Here is a 22,123-nt window from a genome sequence, read left to right as displayed (position 1 = left end):
TGAAACGAATCGGAAACTTTGTACTTTTGGAAACCCATTTTGATATGTTCCCTATCCAGTACGTTTTGCAGGCGCTCTCTAATCCAGTTTAAATATTTGAGATTTATTCTCACTGAGTTATCTTTCTTATTTCTTCTGTTTCATGGACTTTGGTTAAAGTTTAAAAAATGGCAAAGAGATGAAAGGAATTTGTTTTAGTCTTAAATTAGTATTAACCAATATTCCTTTTTGAGATAGTTTAAAAAGTTGGCTTATAGAGGGAGTGAATAAAAAAGGCATCTTCCTGGGATGCCTGGGGGGCTCACTCATTGGGTGTCTGCCTTCAGCTCGGGTCGTGATCCCGGGGTCCTGGGATCGAGCCCCGCATCGGGCTCCTGCTCAGCGGGAAGCCTGCTTCTCCCTCTCCCGCTTCCCATGCTTGTGTTCCCTCTCTCACTGTGTCTCTCTTTATCAGATAAATAAATAAAATCTTTTTAGGGGAAAAAAAAAAAGCATCTTCCTTCAACATGGGACTAAGATTTCAGGAATGTAAGACACCCCCCCCCCCGCAAAACCCTACTGGATTCACAGTTTCTGGGCATTTTCACTCATGGACTGTACAATTAGATGCAGACATAATTCACCATAGGGAAATATTTTGGTCTTTCTTAGTAATTTCTGGAATTTGATAATATGTTGACATGGAATGATATTGGCTTAGAATTTTCTTGACTGTTATCCTCAAAACCATGGAGCAAGTGGTTTTGTGTGACAGGTGTGCAGAGAAGGCATTCGTGGAGTGGGGTCTGTGGAGCGAGGTGGGTATAGCGGGAGGGGAGTGGGAGCCATGGTCGCAAACAGTTCCTGTTTGCGGTGTTATTTTGTGTTGTCATAGGTACTTTTTTTTTTAGCGTTCCCTCCCTCTCCTGCCTCTCCTCCTACCCGGTCCCCTGCCCTCCTCTGAGAAGGAGGAAGCCTGTGTTTGTATATGGAAGAATCATTACTTGCGGCTGTGAACTCTGTGATAATCCGTTGTTGCCCAGGAGAACACCATTTGTATCGAAAAGGTGACCTATTATCATCATATTTTCCAAATAAAAAATCAGATGTGGCATTTGACATAAGATTTTGGAAGATTAAATTTTGATGGAGAAATATTGGCACATCATGGGACGCCTGGGGGGCTCAGTTGGTTAAGCGTCTGCCTTTGGCTTATCATGATCCCAGGGTTCTGGGATTCAGCCCCACGTCAGGCTCTCTGCTCAGCAGGGAACCTGCTTCTCCTTCTCCCCCTCCCCCAGCTCGTGCTCTCTCAATTTCTCTCTTTCTCTCAAATAAATAAAAAAAAAATCTTAAAAAAAAAAGAAAAAAAAAGAAAAACGTTGTCACTTCTTGCCCATTGTTGTTGGGCAATAAGTGAAGAATATTTTACGTTGGGACAATCTTGAACCACCGGAATGACGGTCTCTGAGCTCGTGTAGTAGGCAGTGATTATGAAGCCGGCTGCCAGCCTTGAGTGGGTGGCCCGTCCCCTGGCCCGTCCCCTGTGTTATCAGACGGTTGCGTTTCCTTACATGCTGGTGAGCACTTGTTTTAGGATAGAAAAAAAATGCTGTGTAAATACACTGCTTTAGCACCCTTGAACAGTGGTAAGTTCCTTTTTGATACTGAACTTTTTTTTTTTTTTTTTAAACATTCTGTCTTAGGCAACTTAAGTCTGTAAAAGTGTATAGCTGAGCAGGACAATAGCAGAGTCAGAACCTTCTGTAGGATTACGAGTTTTTATTTTTACAAAAGAGGAAAATATTTTGGCTTTTCCAAGGGCATTTAGGAAGCGTCTTTGTCTCTCTTCTTGCCTGGTCTGTGTAAAGCATGGAGAATGAAATAGCTTTGATGATTAATGATTAATCCCTCCGCTTGGCGCAGAGCTGGTCCCACCTAAATAAAGAGTGGCTGTTCACCAAAACGTACAGATGTCCTCTTCCATGGCTCGCATGGCTTCCTTCCGAACTCGGCGAGATAAAGTTACTCACTGCAGCCTCGCGCGTCAGCAAGCCTGCTGAGCAGTGCCCCGGGTGGGGTGGGGTGGATGGGCTGTAGCCTTTTTTAGGAGAAGGAACTTGAAGAGGTCACCTTGATGCTGAAAACTCAGTTGTCCACAAAGGGACCATGAAATGGATAAATGAAACATAGGGCTTATTCCTTTCAAAGAATAAGACCAAGACCATTTCTTTTCTTCTTCTTCTTCTTCTTTTTAAGATTTATTTATAAGGGCAGCTGGGTGGCTCAGTGGGTTAAGCCTCTGCCTTCGGCTCAGGTCATGATCTCCGGGTCCTGGGATCGAGCCCCATATCGGGCTTCCTGCCCAGCGGGGAGCCTGCTTTCCTCTTCTCTCTGTCTGCCTCTCTTCCTAGTTGTGGTCCCTCCTGCTGTCAAATAAATAAATATATTAAAAAAAAAAAGATAAGATTTATTTATATATTTGAGAGAGAGGAAGAGAGTGTGAGAGAGCAGAGGGGAGGGGCAGGGGGAGAGATAGAGAGACTGTGGAAAGACTAGCAAACTCCGCACTGAGTGGGGAGCCTGATGCCGGACTTGATCCCACGACCCTGAGATCATGACCTGAGCCAAAGTCAAGAGTCAGACTCTTAACTGACTGAGCCACCCACGTGCCCCAGAACAAAACCATGTCTCTAGCTCATATTATATTTGATCCCACGTGGGCTCTCCTCCTGGAAGCACAGTCTCTTGTGGTAATGATAATAATAATAATAATGACGTTAATAATAATAGCAGCTAACATGTATTGAAAGCTTTTCTCTTCCAGACACTGCTTCAATATACTTTACATGTATTGACCAGATTCATACGGTATTTTTTAGTGCCTAGGGTCATCAGAGTCCAACTCTAGTATCATACCAGCATGTGGAAAGCTACGTATCAGAATTTACCATATACGGAATTGATTCTGTGAACCGACCACTTCCATAGGCCCGTTATGCAGAACAAGAATTTCCAAAAGCATGTCCTGGGTTTGAACTCCATGCATGCTTCTGTCTTTGTATCTGTCACTTCTGTGGCTCTTGCCTCGGGGTCTGGAATAGAAGTAAAATTTAAGTTAGATAATAGATCTTATTATAAAGTTTCCAAAATCTTTTTTCTCTGGCTCTCCCGCCCACCCGTGGGGACTTGTGGCAGCTAAAAATTGGGAGTTCTTTTCCTAAGAAGGGAGTGGGAAGTCCTCCGTGGGGAACAGCCAGCAATGTCTGCCACGGTCCCAAATATCCGTGTTGTAGCTGCCCCCCACTCCCCCCATCTAAAACTCTCACCCCCTCCTCCAGGAAGGCAGCGCTACCAGCCTGCTTGTTTACTTCCTCTCGAGCAGATTCAGGATCTCTGGGGATGGAATCTTCTTTGGCAGTCTCCTACTTAAAACAGACGTGTCCTCTGCCCCTGGCTGCAGGGGCTGAGATGGGGACCGTGGAATTTCCCGGGGCAGGGAGAGGAAGGATGCCCTCCACAGGCGCTAGGTAGGTTTCCTGGTCGTGCCCTTGGGCCTGGTGTCCTTGGGGTTGTGACTTTGCCTTTTGGGAGGGTCTTGAACTCTAACACATTGAGTTGTGCATCAGAGGGATGGCCTTCTGACACCCACTCTCAGTGAGGGTTTGGGGGTTCTGAGTATTATTGTTCTTAGGGTGAAATGACAGCCTTTTTGGTCAGCCTCATGGTTTCTGAAGAGATAGAAGTTTCTGAAAACTTTGGTAGGCCTTGAATGGTTCTGTGTGAATAACCAACAAAGCTCTTACCAGGAGTTGAGATTTTTAGCCTAAAAACTCTGGTCTTTTAATGGCCCTGATACTCTGCCCAACCCCTTCTCTCTCAGTCAGATGGCAGGTCCCTTGGCTGAATGAAACCGTGCCAGGGGTGATGCCTTGATGGCATCTTTGGCGCGTGGCTGCGGGCTGTCCGTGGCGAGGCGTCCCGTCTTCCCACCTGTGGGTGCTGCCGGCACCGCCCAGAGGCTCCAGTGCAGCCTGCTGGTGGCCGGCCGCTTGTCGGATCTGTTTTCTTTTCCATCCTTTGAGCCCGGCCAGCTCCTGGGGAGGTCGTGTCTCTTACAGGGAACTTTGCTGAGAGTGTCAGGGATGGAAACACTGTTCTCGTGAGTGTTCCGAGCTGGTCCCTGTGATGGTATCACTTCTAACAGCTGCACGGTCTTCCTCCCAAGCTCTAGAAAGCCAGGCTCCTAGCAAGCGCTGTGCCGCTGTTTGACGGGAGCCGTGTCCACTTATGAACCTTCGAGACGTATGTTCTCGTCTACCGTTCCCTGCCCCGATGACCCTCCCTCTCAGGCTGCATTTCTTGTGACATGCGAGAGACTGGAGCCTCGATACACTCCATCCAGGTACCAGCCTCTAGGTCGGTTAGGATTAGACAGGCATCCATCCATGTCAAAGTGTTTCAAACTGGTTTGAGCCTTAGGGTTATTTCTCTGTCCCATAAACCAGAGAGGCCGAGATGGGCAGCCCAGGGTCGGCCAGCGTGCGGCCCACCCTGTCAAGGATGCAACTGAGTTCCTCGGCCCCCCTCAGCAAGTGGTACCCCCGACATTTATGTTCTCGTCTTAGCCAGCACTCGGGAGGAGGGGTGAGAAGGGTGTGGCTCCACTCTTAGGACTCCTTCCAGAAATTGCTCATGACATTTTTGTGTATGTTCTCGGGCTGGGATTTAAGCACAGGACCATATCCACCCACAAAGAAGGCTAGGAAATAAATGTGGTCTTTCTACTCAGCATCCATGAATCCACCGAAAATCGGGGTCTAAACGCTAGGGAGGAGTGGAGAAAGACACGGAGGAGAATTAGAAGCCTTTGTCCCAAGCATGTACTTTTTATTAGTCAGACTGTTCAGAAAGATAGTTGGAGACCTTTAAATAGCATTCACGTCGTGATAGCCCCAGTGCCTCCAAGATCTAACATTGTGGCTGAAAACAGTTCCTCGAATACTCACGCTGATTCTATCTCACCGCTTACTCGGTGCCATTAGAGGTATTTTTCTTAGGTCACTAGTGCAAATCTAGGGCGATCTGGAAATTTCTCTCCCGACAGACAGTTCGGAGGGCACCGTCTGTTCTTCTTTGGCTACACACCCGGCTAAGCTACCGTGGCCCTGAGACAGACGGTGAAATCTTTCATCTGATCTCCAGGTATGAAAGCAGGCAGGGGCGGGAGCCCCGCACCACCTCCCCTCTGCCCTGAGCTGGGAATGTTAAAGGTGTTAGTAAACCGGGAGAGGGGCAGGAGCTCGGGGGGAAGGGAGCAACCAAGGGAGATAAGGGAGCTGCTTGCTAGCAACTAGATCAAGGCACTGGAAGGGCCTGTGGGCTCCCCCTCACCATGTCAGCGAGCGCTGGTCCCCCAGTAGTCACACTTGGCTCAGCTGCCCACCGGGCTGATGAGGATGCGTGATTTCACCCCATGTTCCTGCTCCAGTTGTGCTCCCTGGCATGTGTTTCTGACCCTGAAATATGTTTTCTACTGTGTCGTCATGGTAACCTTTTGGATGCGATGCTGGCTTTGATTGCCATTCGACACCTTTCTTTTTCCTTCTGCCCAATTTCCTGGTAGGTTTTCCTGTGACCAGTTAGCTCAGCGAGTTGGATGGAGTCCTAAGGACATGGGCTCAGTACTGCATCTGGGCCAGTGAACTTTACTGTGTCCCCCGGTCACATCCTACAGCTGTGCACCCCGGAAGCTGTTTGCAGATGTGAGCTACAGGTGATGGTGGGGGTCTGCACCAGTGGGGGCAAAGGGTTAGCACCGTCCATCGCTGGCATGGAGAGATGCGGCGTGGTTGGGAAACCACCTTCTGTCCCATCTTGTGACAAGTCTCTGCTGTGGGGAAGGCATTAGACTAGGCCGTAGAGCGAGAGCTTGGGAATAACTGAGTCGTGATAATTTTGGAGTTGTCCCTTATTAGATTTTGGCGCATATCATCTTTTTTGATGACTTTTACTGAATCGCTGTCAGATATTGAAGCAACGCATATGTGAAGCCCTGGTTTGTGGGGAGCCAGATGGCCACAGACTTGTTTATACTGATTTCCTCTGCATACTTATATATCCTCAGTAAACAGACCAAGGGTGGACTCTTTTTTATTTGTAAAGAATAATATAGATTTCCTTATTAAATACTTTCTTTTTTTCAAAGATTTTATTTATTTATTTGACAGACAGAGATCACAAGTGGGCAGAGAGGCAGGCAGAGAGAGAGGAGGAAGCAGGCTCCCCGCTGAGCAGAGAGCCCAACGTGGGGCTCGATCCCAGGACTCTGAGATCATGACTCGAGCCGAAGGCAGAGGCTTTAACCCACTGAGCCACCCAGGCGCCCCACTTTTTTTTTTTTTTTTAAATATTGTTTAAGTCCCTTGATTTCTCCGGCTTAAGTTTGCCTTCATTCATAGAGTAAGCGTTTATGGCGTGCCTTCTCTATTCCAGGCACTGTGTTAGGCTCTTGAGGGAGAATGATGGAGAAAGATGCCCTGGGCCTTACAGTGCATTGGAAGAATCAGCTCACAGTGCACATACAGCTCAGACACATTGTGTGCACCCTTCTTGTTCTGAGTGCGAGGGGTTTGGGCAGAGAGAAGTGTGCAGTCAGTAAGGTGATATAGGGAAGGAAATAGACTGGTCAGTGACTTTCTTATGAGCCGTTACTGTGTGTCAGTCATCATTCCTGATGCCATAAATCTCCCGGTCTGGTAGGGAAAATGCTGGAACTGAAGATTTTATCACCATCTGGCTCTGTAACTATGGCAGTATCCTTTCCCTGGGCCTTGCTCTCCTCAGCTGTGAGATCCGGGGCGCTGGACGCTCTCATGATCGGGTCATCTTCCCGGGTCTGCCTCTTTCAGCAGCCAGCCTCTCCCCAGCACCTCTGGAGGGCTGAAATGGTTTTGGCAGTTAGGCTCCCTTCGCATGGGAGACTCAGTGGACTTCTGCGAGCAAAGGGAACGAAGAGGAAAAACAATCCCAGCACAACATTTTTGAAAATATTTTGGGGGAAATCGCACTGGGGAGAATGGCCACCATCATTTGAGAAAGAGTATTTTTGTTTCAGAATTTGGGGCCCGTGCTCGCTTTTCGCCTCTCTGCATATGTGTCCGCTCAGTCCCAAACATCTCTCTCCCCCTTTCTGCTCTTCTCGTTCTGCTCCCCTAACCCACTCTCCTGCGCGCCCTCCTCCCCTGAAGTCGAGGCCTGAGAGACAGAAATTGGGCTGGAACTAATTTAATGGCTGAGTGACCTCACAGTAGAGAAACAGCCGGATCCTAATAGGGGTCTTTGTCTCCATCTCCACCCTGGCTGGTAGCATGCCAGTCAAGAGTCCAGCGAGAGACACAGGTGGAAGCCATTAGACCTGTCATAAGGTTTGACAAATTGATTCTGGAGGCGAAGTGAATAGATTGAACTTGACAGTGTTGTCCTAAAGATTCTAAGGGAAAATGCTGTAGTTTAATTTGAAATCCCTTGATTATTCATTAGCTTTCCAGATGGCTTTTGTTGATGTTTTACATATTAATGCCTGTATTGTGTTATGGGTGTACTCTTAATGTGCACACAGGTAATGAGCGAAGAATAAATATAAGGGCAAGTGTCCCAAATTAATGGGATGTTGGTGTAATTGTGAAATAAAGGGTTTTTAAGAAGTTGATTGCTTTGGCGTAATTAGTGTGAGCTTTTTTTTTTTTTTATAGGCCAATTTGATACTTTTAAAGTGAAAATTATTGGAGAATTTTAAAGAAACCTTCATTTTAATGTTTACTTCTAAATTGAGGTTTCGAATATAACTCCAGCCTTTCACTCCAGAGGTCACGACTGAAGGGCTGACTCTTCTGGCAAGTTCTCCATCAAATGCCCTTTTTTTTTTTTTTTTTTTTGCCCCAATTCAACACCTGAATAAGTTAACCTTTCACATGCCACGCTCCTGGAATTGAATTATGAAGTGGCCCATTATTTTCCCAGAGATGCCTCCCCATTAATTTCTAGTGCTTTAGGATGTTGGCTTTCACGTTGTGTAGCTGATTTTTTTTTCTTTTTAACTAGGGTGAACTCATTGCACGGTGTGCCATTTTGTAGTAGTGACAGCATGTACTCTAGAGGGCAGCTTCATTAGAATTGGACCTTCTTTGTCTTTCTCCTACCGTTAAGCACATTTAGCAGTTGGATAACCTGAAGCATCCCAGGTTTTACGGTTCAGAAGAGTGAGGGAGAAGGTCACTGTCCAGGGAAGCCATGTGAGCGGTGAAAATCAGGTTTCAGGGGCACACAGGACGGGCTGCCCAGCCATGGCGAGGTTTCTGCCACGCACCCCACCCAGCAGAAGCTCTTCATCGGGCGCCTTCTCCCAAACACACAGCACAGTCCTTCCGTGTTCTTGATGGTGGTGCTTTAATCTCTTGAGGGTATACCAGATTTCCAGGGGAAAAAAAAACAAAAAAAAAAACAAAAACAAAAAACAGAACAAAATCAGACAAAACCACAAACAAAATCCCTAGACACGATGGTAAGGTATCCATTGTGGGAAGTATTTGCAGGAACACTTAGTTCCCCATGGTTCACTCCCTTCTGATTACTGAGGATAGACTCTTGGTTTGACCTAGGGGCTTAGATCTTGGGATGGGGTATTCCTGTCCTGGGTTGGAATTCCACTTCTGCCTTTTACTACTTGAATGACCTTGGGTAAATCAGAAACCACGCAAGCCACCCGTTTCCTCATCCGTGTGATGTCCCTGGTCCCAGGCTCTGCTTTCTTCTTCATTTTTTCTTTTTAAATTTAGTTGCTCAGCTAATTTCTCTTCAGCACCAGCCGTGTGCAGGCCTTTGCAGTGGGCTCTGGAACCCGGTGAGGAAAGACAGCAGACACGGGAGACCTTCCTTCCAGGGGCCTGCATCTGCCCCAGGATCTGGGGAGGAGGTACTGAGACTCGTCTGCAAAGCTCCCAGCACAGAGAGTGCATGCTGATCGCTATTCTTTAAGCTTCAGAGTCATTCATTGTTTCTTTTGAGCTCTTCGGTGGCAGTGCCGTGAGTGTCTGTGAAACAGATCAGCATTGTCTTTGCCCCCTATTGTAATACGTGTTTTATTGGGGTGGTGTTTTTGCAGAAGGTTTTGGCAGTTTTTCTCATCATGCAAGAAGCATGAAGGCTCATCATGAGTTACTTTTTTGGCCAGCAATGGGTTGTTTTAGTCCAGCTTTTCTTGAAAGATGAGAAAACATAGTCTGTCGTCTGTGTTTGTGTTAGCCTTAAAATATGTGGTGCCAGTAACCCCCCGTTTTAAATCAAATTTATTCTTTTTTGAAATCTTCACAATTTATCACTTGCACAGATAACAGTAGACATTTGGAAACAGCCAGAATTTTGACTCCTTGAACATTTTCATCGGTCCCACATCTTCCTTGAGCCCCCAGACCTCTCGCACTGGTTGGACGTGCCTGCGTTTGATGTCGCGCGATGGTCCTGAGTGGCGTTAAACACCTCACATGCTTCCTACTCTGCAGAATGGCTTGCTGGATACTATACTTGACATTCATTTTGTCAGATGCCTCTGTTATTTCGAACGAGTGATAAAATAGGGGAATATAATATTACATTATAATATTATAACAATAAATACTTTATTTCACAAAGGGAAATAAAGTAAGATTTGGGGCTGGAAAAGGCCTCGAGTTAAGAAGGTGATAGCCTATTCCCAACTTGTTTCTCCCCAGTTCAGATGTGTCTTAGCCAGAAAGCCAAGAGCTGGCTGCAGTTGAGACGTGAGCCGTGTCCTGTGATGGTTGGGAATGTGTTCACTCTCAGTTACTGAGTGCAGAGGAGTGGTTTCTTAGCGACGTGTCCTGGGAGGGCCCAGAGTGGGCGGACGAGAAATCTGGCTTACACTGGGCAGAGCACCCCGGGATAGTGACAGCGTCACAGGCCCCCGAGCATCGTTGGCAAATTCCATGACTTCTCATCTTAAAATAAGCAAACTGTCGTGATGCCCCCTCATAGGAATGGCACTCACGTTGAGAGGGTCAGAGGGAGGGGTGAAATGGGGAGCCCTTGTCCGACATGGAGTGGGTGAGGGGTGCTCTCTCCAGACGGGGACTGCTGACAGCCGCCTCCTTGGAAACTGCAGAAATGAAGATTGAGAATGTGTCCCCATGTTCTCGTGCCAGAAAAAAATGCATGACAAGAAAGCAGCATTTTGAAAACTTGGTTATGTGACAACATGGACAGGACATCTTGTTAACGAGAGAAGTCAGACGGAGAAAAATTAAGCATTCTGTGCTATCACTTCTGTGTGGAATCTAAAAAAGCCAGAACAGAGGTAGAATGGTGGGGGTGGGGGGCCAGAACAGGTGTTGTTTAAGGGCACAGGTTTGCAACGAGAAGTCCTCAAGCTCTCAAATAAGTCCTCATGACCTAATGCACAGCACAGTGAACGGAGACAACAATACCATATTGTAATCGTCAGACTCGCTTCAAGACTAGAACCTAACCACTCCAACCACTGAAAAGAAAGGATTAGTAATGTGAGGGCACCTGGGTGGCTCAGTCAGTAAAGCGTCTGAGTCTTGATCTCAGGGTTGTGAGTTCGAGCCCCGTGTTGGGCATGGAGCCTACTTAAGACAATAAAACGAAACAAAACAAAAAAACAGAAATGATAAGTAATGTATTAGAGGTGCCAGTTATCGCCACGATAGCAATCATACTGCAGTATATCATTGTATCAAATTAACATCGACATCTCCGGTTTATATACTGTCTTATGTCCAATATACTTCAGTTAAAAAAAGTGAAACTCAATTCATGAATTAACATTGGTTTCTACGTGGAAAAATTTTAAATATTCTTCAAATTTCGTGTTTGTGATCATTCAAGTATGGCCACTTACCCGAATACACGGGAGGGGGGGTAGAGGCTGAGCTGTGGGGTCAAACATTTGTTTTAGTAAAAATGTGTTAGGTGATCAAGCAGATCTTTTTCCCTCGCCCTGTTCTGCATACCTCTGCCCCATTCCCATTTCTCCCCCGACATGGCTTTGTGACTCACTTAGAAAAATTTCTGTTTTCCTTTCACATAAAAACACTTACCTGCTTTGGAGGTGAGGGCTGATTTGCTTTCATCTGCCCCTTTAAAATCTTTTACACACCTACCATGTGTCCAAACACACTCGGAGCTCTGAAATGCCCTTGTTCCTGCTTTCTGTCTTGGAGAGAAGCGTGTTCTGTTTCTGCATGAGGGGCATTCCGTCACCCTGAGACCCAGACACCGCATTTTTTCTGCATTGCACAAGGGGTCATTCATCATTTTCATTTTTCGTTTGGCTCTCCCACAAGAGTATTCAAATTAGTGAGAAGGAAAATGATGAAGTCATTGCCTGGCAGAGAAGCATTTTTTCGGGATGTGGGAAGGGTAGGGGAGACAAAGAGGAGAGTAAGGGATTATCATGAGGTCTGTCCCTACGTCTTTTTCTAGCCTTTGGTTCCGGAGGTCACCTGGATGCTACTGTGGTTTTCACAGGTTAAAATTGGCTCATGTTTGTGTACAGAAGTTACCCAAAAATGGAACTACATGGTGGGACGGCAGTGTCAGTCGCCTTGGAAGCTTAGGCTGTAATATTATCTGTGTCGTTCCCACACACCAGCTGTGTGATGTTGGGTGAACCCGCCGAATTCTCTGGATCTGTTTCCTTATCTGTAAAACGAGAGGGTTATACTAGACCTGTGGCTTAATCTTATGTATATCTATATTGAGCAGTAAAGCCCGTTTTTACATGAACTACCCGCCTGTACAGATGGGGCTGGGGAGCCTTCTAGAGCCCACGTCTCTTAGGGCACGGGTGTGGGGACCACTAGCCAAGAAAGTACCCAAGTTCCTGTCACCTGGACACTCGGGCCCAGCTGATGGGGACAGTTAAATCTTAGTGGCAGGCTGACTGGTTGGCTGGACTTCCTTTCCTTCCTTCTTTCTTTTTTTTTTTTTAAATTTATTATTTTTTTTTAAAGAAGAAGATGTATGTATGCCAGAGGGATGAAACTTTATTTTATTTATTTATTTATTTGAGAAAGACTGAGAGAGAGAGAGTATGAGAAGGGGGAGGGTGAGAGGGAGAAGCAGGCTCTCCACTGAGCAGGGAGCCTGACTGGGGACTCGATTCCGGGACTCCAGGATCATGACCTAAGCCGAAGGCAGTCACCCAACCAACTGAGCCACCCAAGTTCTCTTAAACTTTAATTTTAAGTAATTAATTTATTTAAAAAGATTTTATTTATGTATTTAGAGAGAGGGAGTGTGAGCGGGGTAGAGACAGGGAGAGAGAATCTCAAGCAGGGTCTGTGCTGAGCGTGGAGCCTGATGCGGGCCCAATCCCAGGACCCCGAGATCATGACCTGAGCCAAAATCAAGAGTCAGATGTTTTACCCACAGCCACCCAGCACCTCTGGACTGTTTCTTTTTATACCCTCCCTTGTTCCAAGAAGATCTAAGGCAATGGGGATTTTAGTTTATCTGCTACGAGATAAGGTCTTTCTCCTCCTGTTAGGTACAACTGTATGTTGAAGGGATTATACGGTGTTTCTTTGGTTGTTATTATATGTCACGTCAATGTTATATGCATATCATTTATACAACTCTGCACCATTCAATGTCCCGACTTCCCCAGACTGACAATGAGGACTGAGTGACCGTGGCCCCCTCTGGAGCCCAGGGAAACCTGGGGGGCGTCCCCTGGCCCGTGAAGCTGGGTGGCTGTTGTCTCAGGGTGATTATCCACTGCTTCTTCAGATGTCTCCGGTTACAGATGAGTGATGTCTGAGGGGGCCTCTCTGCTGGACTAGCTTGGGTCTCAGATGCCCAGGCTCCAAGAGGGGATCTCAGCTTTGGTGGAGAATGCCCTTCAGTTCCTAAACCGCTTAGCAGTGCTCTGAGAGGGGAGGGGAGTGGTGGGGGGCAGTGGTGGGAATGGGGTGGGGGAGGTGGGGCAGGGGCATAGTTGTCTTCTATGAAGTCTTGGTCAACATTTCAGATTTTGAGCTTTCATTGGAGCTCGCTCGGCTCATGAACACAGCCTAGAACCGGCCTTGGAGTCGGGGTGCGGGTTGTGTGTATTTGAACGATGGTGCGGAGTTTGAGGGGCTTTCATCCTGCTTTCCTGGAGATTTTCTTTGGGCCCCTTCAGTATCCTCCTGACTTCTGAAGATACCCTATGGCACCTGCTCTTTTCTAAACGTCACCAAAATGAAATGTAATTGGATTTTTAACACTCCGCTCTTACCCATGAAGGTAGTGCGGGACACTTGCCTCTTGCCTGTCAGGATTGTGGATCTCTGATGTGAACCTCTGCTTACAGGGGATTGTTTCTGCTTTTGTTTAGAAGCTCAGTTAAAAGACTTTCTGTAGCTTTCAGCTTAGGTGGCGTTCCTTTCGGTTCCCTTCCCTTCTTTTGTTGCAAAGTGTGGTGCCTCCCAACTGTTGAAGGTCCTCGGAGGCCCCTCTTGGGGCTCTGCTGTGGGCCAGTAGAGGTAGAGGCCATGGTTAAGATGGGGGGCAGGTTTACTTTTTTGCTGTGGCACCTGGAAAACTGTCATGAAACAGACCAGATTTGTTCACAATGTGGTCATAGTTGGGATAGGATGAAGGGTTTGACCTCTTATAAACCTGAAATCAGACCAACGGTGTATACCAAAACTCTTGTGGTCTCTCAGATCAGTGGGGGGGGGGTACCCGAAAGGCCAGTGCACTGTCACCCTCTCCTGCCTCAATGCCCTCTGCACTGTTTCAGATGTGTCCTGAGTCCTGGACGGTGAGCAACTTTCTGGCCCTTGTTCAATTTACAAATACTCATTGAGCTATCAGACCTTCCGGCAGCTCATTCCAGCATCTCAGGGTGAGTGCTGTCTCCTGGGACAGGTCCTTCAAAACCCATCCCATTCCAAAAAAGGAAATCTGACTGTGGATCCAAGAAGAGAAAATGTATTTAGCTTTCTCCCAAATGATACGTAAAGGATCTGTTAATTAGTTCAGAGTTTAAAATATTTGAAGATTGTTATTGGGTCCGTTAATCCCCATATCACCTTTTCTCTAAGCATCTCCAGTAATGAACATTCAGTTCCATCGCCGTGTTGGAGATGGAAACTTTAGGTCTGCAGGACCAAGAGCCTTGACAATAAAGCCAGTCAAGGTACATAAAACTAATTATTTTTTCTGAAACTATTTCTTGGCTATAAAAAGAATTCTTGGCCATTATAGGAAACTAGACAACATAGTAATTTCTGCTAAGGAAATGAAAATCATCTATAACCCCACCACCTATAAATAATCATATTAATCTTTTGGTATATTTTCTTCTAGTCTGTTTTCCTCCTACACGATGTATGTGAGACTGTGATTATGTTGTTTATGAAATGATCACTTCCCAGGCAATCAGACCATCTGCTACAAACATGGCTTTTGTTCTGTAGATGTAGTTTGAACATGATTTATTTAAGCAATCTCCAGCGAATGTTCTTGTGTCATTTCCAGTGTTTTTCTATTCCAAATAACAAGCATATTTCTTTTTTAAGCAGCGGTTCTGTATAATTCTTTAGTGACCCCATTATAATATTTCTTTTCCAAAAGATAATTGGAAAATTATAGAACAAAAGCAGACGTTGATAGAAGTTGAACAGGATGAGGCTAATAATACTTGTTGTTTATAATGTTTCATATTATTTCATCACGATGGTACAATCATTTCCCATTAGCTCATCTTCTGTCCACAGCGATGTTGTGCCTTCACAACGGCTCACATTAACTTGGCATGTGCTGTGTGGCAGCTACTGGGTCTTATGTGCATTTTTCCCATTCACTTTACCAGGACCCTAGGAGATAGGTACCATTATAGTTCCCATTTTAAGAAATGAGGGAGCAATGGCTTAGAGGGTTGAAATGTCTTGGCTAGGGCCACATGATGAGTTAAATGGTAGAACCAGCATTTAAAAGGTTTATTAGAGAGCCTAAATTCTTAGCCCCTAATACTATATTACTACAGGTGGTTTGCTGAAATGCTAGCACACCATATCCTCCACCCTTCCAGCATCTCTGTAAATGCTAATCCTGTTGCAAAAGGAAATCAGGTTAGCTGACATATCTAATTCTTGGTGAGTTTCTTAAGTTTGTTAGGAGATTTTTTTTGTGGAAAGGGATACAGTAGGAGTCATAAGTTGAAGTTCTCAGGTCTTGAGCTTACTAGTGGGATGTCTTACTTAACTTGTTTGTTCTTCCGTACCATTATCTGTAAAACATGGACAGTAATACCTGTATTACTGGGCTGTGATCCGGGTTAAATACAAGGGTATATGTTAAAGTCCCAGTTTAGTTTCTGGTACTCAAGCAGTCCTAAGTACTCTGTAGTAGTAATTTCCTTATTTCCTTGAATTTCAGCAGGGATAGGACATCTCTGGTTAGTACAGTTTCCTTTGAAAATTACAATGGCATGTTTCTTTTAACTTATCGAGCTTATAGTAACCCTTCAAAGATCGGCCATAGGAATTTAATTAGACCTTCCTCATGTTCTCCGGTTCTGTGAACTTGAAAATAGAATAATAATAATTACCCAGTTTGAAGAAGAGAGGAAAAGACTAAAAAAAAAAAAAAAAGTAAGCCTCAGGAACCTAATCTAATCTAAAAATATCCAATGTATAGTAATTGGCATCCCATGAGAAGAGAGACAGAATGAGACAGAAAGAAACAGTCGAGCAAACAATGGCCAAATGATCTCCCAAATTGGTAAAAGACGTGAATTGGCAATCTCAGTATGTTAGCAAACTCCGAGCAGGATAGATCTGGCGAAAATGTACCTAGGCACATCAGATCAAACTGGTGAAGACAAAGATAGCGGGAAAAAACTGAGAGCAGGGACGCCTGGGTGGCTCAGTTGGTTAAGCAGCTGCCTTCGGCTCAGGTCATGATCCCAGCGTCCTGGGATCGAGTCCCGCATCGGGATCCTTGCTCAGCGGGGAGCCTGCTTCTCCCTCTGCCTCTGCCTGCCCTTCTGTCTGCCTGTGCTCGCTCGCTCTCCCTCTCTCTCTCTCTGACAAATAAATAAATAAAATCTTTAAAAAAAAAACAAACTGAGAGCAGCCTGAGGAAAACATCACTCTACGTGCAGAGGAACGATGAGTTGAATGTGCACGATTTCTCATCAGAAATCATGGAAGCCTGAAGAAAGTGGAACGGTATTTTTAAAGGGCTCAAAGAAAAACCCTATCAACCTGGAAATTCTACACCCAGCAAAAACAGGCTTCACCAACAAAGGCAAAATACATCCCCAGATAAGAGAACACCAAGACGATTTGTTATAGTGCAGATCTGCTGGGTAGAATGCCAATGGGAGTTCCAGAAGGCAAGGGGAAATATACTGGAGGGAAACTTGGATCCTTCGAGAAGGAGCAAAATGGCAGATGTCCAAGTAAAGTTGAAATACTTTCCTCCACTTAATTTCTTTAAAACACATATGACTGTTGTGGTGCCTGGGTGGTTCAGGAGGTGAAGCCTCTGCCTTCAGCTCAGGTCATGATCTCAAGGTCCTGGGATCGAGCCCCGCGTTGGGCTCTCTGCTCAGTGGCTTGTATGCTTGCAGCTCTGGCCTTCACCCTGCTCATGCTCTCTCTCCCTCTTGCTCTCACTTTCTCAAATAATTAAGTAAAATCTTTAAATACACACACACACGACTTTATTTTTTAAATTTTTATTTATTTATCTATCAAAGATTTTACTTGTCAGAGAAAGAATATGCACCAGCGGGGGAGCAGCAGGCAGAGGGAGAAGCAGACTCCCTGCTGAGCAGGAAGCCCTATGCGGGACTGGAACTCAGGACCCTGGGATCATGACCTGAGCCAAAGGCAGGCACTTAACCAACGGAGCCACCCAGGCGTGCCATATATGACTGTTCAAAGCAAAAATTATAACATCGTCCTGCGTGTTCTTGTGCATGCTGATAGTCGTGCGCGTGACAACTAGGACATAAACAATAAAGGACACTAGAAAGGGGCTAAATGGAACTATATGTGGTGGCAGTATTTCTACATCTGATGCAAAATGGTGTAAACTTGGTAGGTGTGTAAATTAAGCATTTATATTGTAATCCCTGGAGTAACCACTAAAAATATAAGACAAAGGGGCAGCTGGGTAGCTCATTCAGTGAAGGGTCAGGTCATGATCTCAGGGTCATGAGCCACATCAGGCTCTGGGCTCAACAGGGAGTCTGCTTGAGATCTTTTCTTTCTCTCTCCCTCTGCCCCTCCTCTTTCTCTCTTTAAATAAATTAATTAAAAGAAATCTTTAAAAACATAAGGCAAAGAGGTATAGCTAAAAAGCCAATAGGTAAATTAAAGTATCCAAATAATCCAAAGAAGGCAACAAAAAAAGGAATATTGGAATGAAAAATAGAAGGAAAAGCCAAAAATGAACAAAGTCATTTTTCTAATTCAGCGAAGTGCTAATCGACTAAGCACTGTGGTTAAAAGTCAGAGTGTCAGAATGGATTAAAAAAAAAAAAAAAAGCAAGACCTGATTATATCTTGTCTTTAAGACACACTTATTTATAAAGACATAAAGAGGTCAAAAGCAAAAGGATGGAAAAAGATACATGCAAACAGCAAGTTTAAGAAGGCTGGAGTGACTTTATTAACATCCAGTATAACAGACTTCAGGACAAAGAAGTAGGAGAGATAAAGAGGGGGATTTCGTAATGATAAAAGGGTCAATTCATTGAGAAGATGTAACAGTCATAGGCGTGTATTTACCTGATAACAGAGCTTCAAAAAAATGACAGAATTAAAGAGATTTTAATACCACTTTCTTAACAGGTAGTAGAACAACTAACCAAAAATAGTGAAAAGCATAAAAGATCTGAATAACACTTTCAACTCTCATTACCTAATTGGTGTTTATAGAACATGACATCCACTGAAAGCACGTTTTCTTCAAGTGCACATGGTATATTCACGAAGGTAGATTATATGCTGGGCTATGAAATAAGTCTCCATAAAAATAAAGTGATTGAACTCACATAGAGCAAGTACTTTCTCTGTCCACAATGGAATCAAATGAGAAGTTAGTACAAAAATGTATCTAGGAAAATCACAAATATTTTAAAATTAAACACACATCTATATCTATGGGGCAAGGAAGAAATCACAATAGAAATTAGAAACTTTTTTGATGTTAAGGAATATCTAAATAAATTGAGATTCCATGATTTTGGAAGAGAAGACTCAGTATTAAGATGCCAGTTTGCTTTAAATTGATTTATGGATTGAATATATGTTTAATGAAAATCGCAGGAGGCGTTTCAGTAGAAATGTATAAGCTGATGCCAAAATTTGCATATAATTTACATAAAAATATGCAAGGACACTATAATGGAGAAAGTAATTTTGAGTAGGAACAAAGTTGGAGAAATCCTATTCTCTGACTCTAAGACTTAACTGTAAAATTGTAGTAATCGAAGTACGTGGTATTGGCATTAACAAGAAATAGATCAATAGAATAGATTATTTCAGAAATAGACCTGCCCTTAATTGGCCATTGATTTTTGACATAGTTGTCAAAGCAATCCAGTAGAGGAAGGAAAGTCTTTCAAGAAATGATGCCGACTGGGGTGCCTGGGTGGCTCAGTTGGTGAAGCATCTGTTTTCAGCTCAGGTCATGATCTCGGGGTCCTGGGATGGAGCCCCCACCAACCCCTTCCTGTTGGGCTCTCTGTCCAGTCCGGGGTCTGTTTTTCCCTCTCCCTCTGCCTCTTCCCTCTGCTTGTGCTCTCTTGTTCTTTCTCTGTCAAATAAATAAATAAAATCTTCAAAAAAAAAAAAGAAAAAGAAAAAGAAAATGGTGCTAGCATAACCAAAAACACAGTCCATAGGAAAATAAGTAAATTTTAACCCGAACCTCACCTCACACACTGAAATTGATTTGAGATCGATCACAGACCTTAAACCAAGAGCTAAAATTATAATACTTCTAAAGGAAAAGAGAATATCTTCATAACTTAGTGGTAGGCAGAGATTTCATAAACTGGTTACAGAAAGCAGTAGCCATAAAAGAAAAAAAAATTGACAGTGAGACTTTGTAAAAATGAAAACGCTATGGTCTTCGAAAAGCTAGTGATAAAACAAGTAGATAAGCCACATGCTGGGAGATGTTTGCACAAACACACATTTGACAAAACCCCGGTATCTCTGATACATAAAGAATGCCTACAACTCAATAGTCAGACGACAGCTCAGTTAAAACATTTGAACAACACGTGACCCAATAGGAGTGCCAGCAGCCAAGTAAGCACGGGAAGATCCTTAACAATTTCTGTCTTCAGGAAAATGCAAATTAAAGCCAGAATGAGATACACATCACTACTGGCCCACCATACCTATCAGATTAGCTAAAAATAGAAAAGACTGATCACACCAAATACTGGTAAGGATGTGGAACAACCACAATTCTTAATATATGTGCTGCCGAAGCGAGCACCAACCACAATTCTTAAACATCATATTGTTGGTGGGAATTTAAAGTGATGCACCCACTTTGGAAAAATGATGTGACAGTTTCTTAGAAAAGTAAACATGGACTTCATTCCTGACCCAACAGCCCTACACCGTCTGAAAATATATGTCTATACAACGACTTGTATGTCATTGTTGATAGCAGCTTGATTTTTATTAGCCCAAAACTGGAAACAACCCAAATGTCCATCAAACATGAATGGATACATTGTAGTATATTCATACACGAATATCACTCTGCAAACAAAAAGGATGGACAGTTGATACATGCATCAGCTTGTGGGAATCTCAAGAAACTTTATGCACAAACGAGCCTTCCGCCAACTAGTACCTTGTGTTTTACTCCATTTCGTGTCATCCTAGAGCAGGCAGATCCAGTCTGCGGTGGGAGGAGATCCAGAAGAGGGCTTGTCTCTAGGGGATCGGGGTGGAGATCAACCAAGAAGGACAGGAGGAACCTTTGAGTGATGGTACTGCTTCTCGTTTCCATACAGCTTTTAGTAACGGGCTGTATACATTTGTCAAAACCCAGCAGAGATCTCGGGGCACCTGGGTGGTGTCTGTCTGTTAAACATCCGACTCTTGGTTTCGGCTCAGTTCGTGATCTCAGGGTCATGAGATCGAGCCCTGTGTTGGATTCTATGCTCAGTGGGGAGTCTGTTTCAGACTCTCTCGCTCTCCCTCTTCTTCCCACCTTCCACCCCTCACTTCCTGATGCTCTCTCTCTTTCTCTAAAATAAGTAAATAAAATTTTAAAACCAACCAACCAACCAACCAACCAGCAGATCTTACAGTATCACTGCAGGTAAGTTTTACATATGAACTAAAATATTGAATTCTAGTTAAATGCAGGCTTAAGTCTTAAGAGGGGGCTGTCTGAAAGTGACGTTGAAATGAAAAAGCAGTTAAGTAGACACCTAGTCTAGTTGATAGATACGTACGAAGGCAAGTATAACAGAGTATTAATAGTAGACTGTCGCTGGGTGGTCCCAGCGTGTTCGCTCCAAAATTTGCCTTTGCCGTAACGTGTCCTTATTTTTTGTAATAAGCGACTCACCGTGGAAGAATTGTAAAAGTAGTCACGCTAGTATACTCAAAATGAATTTGCGAAAATTGCAATTGTGTAAACGCTTGGTTATAGACGACAGCCGCATCGTAAAAGGAAATGCGTGTCGTTTCCCGCATTCCTTGTCGTCCTTCATTTACTTAAATCGTGCACAACTCCCCCCCCCCCCCCCCCCCCCCCCCCCCCGTTCCTTGAACAAAATCGCTCAAGGTAGATGAAAAGTATGAAGTTAATACTGAAGTGTTCCTTCTGGTGACTTGCCGGATTATTTACTCCTTAGGTATTGGGTATTCTGAGTACTAAAATTTAAAACAAAAATCACAGTCTGTATTCTCGTTTTCTGAAATCCCAGTGGCCTAATTTCTCTTTATTTATGCCCCTCGTGAAAATATTTTAAAAATCTAAATTTGTCTGCACATAAAGTTTTCATTTCTCACACCTCGTATCGTCCAGCCTGCTGTCATGGCCTTTACAAGTGTGTGCCGCGGGGGAGGCTCCCTGCCGGGCACACGGCGGGTCTCAGGGTTGCCGTAAAGCTCTCAGCCTCGTGTTAAAAAAGAGAAGATCTAATTAGCAGCCTTCTCGTTATTTCAAATATTCTCATTAATGTATATTCTGAGGTAATTTTACTCCACAGTTGCTCAAAAGAGCCTCTCCAAGGCTCTCGCCAGAGGCGGGCGAGGGGGGCAGGTGCCGAATTCCCTTCTTCCTCAGATGCTGTTTTCCAGACCCTCCTGCCAACGTCCTTTCAGGCAGTCATGGCGGCCCTGGGAGGAGGTGGCCTTCTTCTCGGAGTGTTCGGATTTTAGTGTTGGATATCTCTAGCTCAAAATGTTATTGGGAATTCTTCTCGTAACTAGTCTTTTAAGATATTTTAAGATAATAATTTATTAAATCTTATCTTATTAAAAATAAGATAATTTTAAGATATTTTAAGATAATGGGGCTGGGGGTGACTTAGACGGTGAAGCGTCCGACTCTTGATTTTGGCTCAGGTCATGATCTCAGGGTTGTGGGTTCGAGCCCCGAGTCAGGCTCTGCGGTCAAGTTGCAGATTCTCTCTCTGCCTCTCATCCCCCTTGCACTCGAGCGTGCTCTCTCTCTCTTTCAAATAAATCTTTAAAAATGGGGCACCTGGGTGGCTCAGTGGTTAAAGCCTCTGCCTTTGGCTCAGGTCATGATCCCAGGGTCCTGGGATCCAGCCTCACATCGGGCTCTCTGCTCAGCAGGGAGCCTGCCTCCTCCTCCTCCTCTCTCTCTCTGCCTGCCTCTCTGCCTACTTGTGATCTGTCTGTCAAATAAATTAAAAAATCTTTAAAAAAAAAAAAAACTTAAAAAAAAATTTTTTTTCCTTATGCGATGTTTTGTTGTGAAGCAAATCCCCTCGCCCCCATCCTTACGATTTTAAGGAACACTTTCAGCTCTGATTCCTTAACAGTGACCTCTGGGAGGAGACTGAGAGGAAAACCCTTTTTATCTCCAAATCGAG

The 22,123-nt window shown here is 44.5% G+C and overlaps 1 protein-coding gene across 1 annotated transcript in view; it reads left to right on the top strand.

The window, feature by feature from the left end:
* The window catches only part of LOC111155824 (holocarboxylase synthetase), a 205,269-nt gene that overhangs the window by 57,552 nt on the left and 125,594 nt on the right, over positions 1–22,123 (top strand). The gene's annotated exons all lie outside the window — the stretch shown is intronic.

This window comes from Enhydra lutris, unplaced genomic scaffold (genome assembly GCF_002288905.1).
Source record: "Enhydra lutris kenyoni isolate GAN:26980312 unplaced genomic scaffold, ASM228890v2 scaffoldscaffold43, whole genome shotgun sequence".
NCBI classification, from domain to species: domain Eukaryota; kingdom Metazoa; phylum Chordata; class Mammalia; order Carnivora; family Mustelidae; genus Enhydra; species Enhydra lutris.
This window is presented reverse-complemented; position numbering and strand designations above follow the sequence as displayed.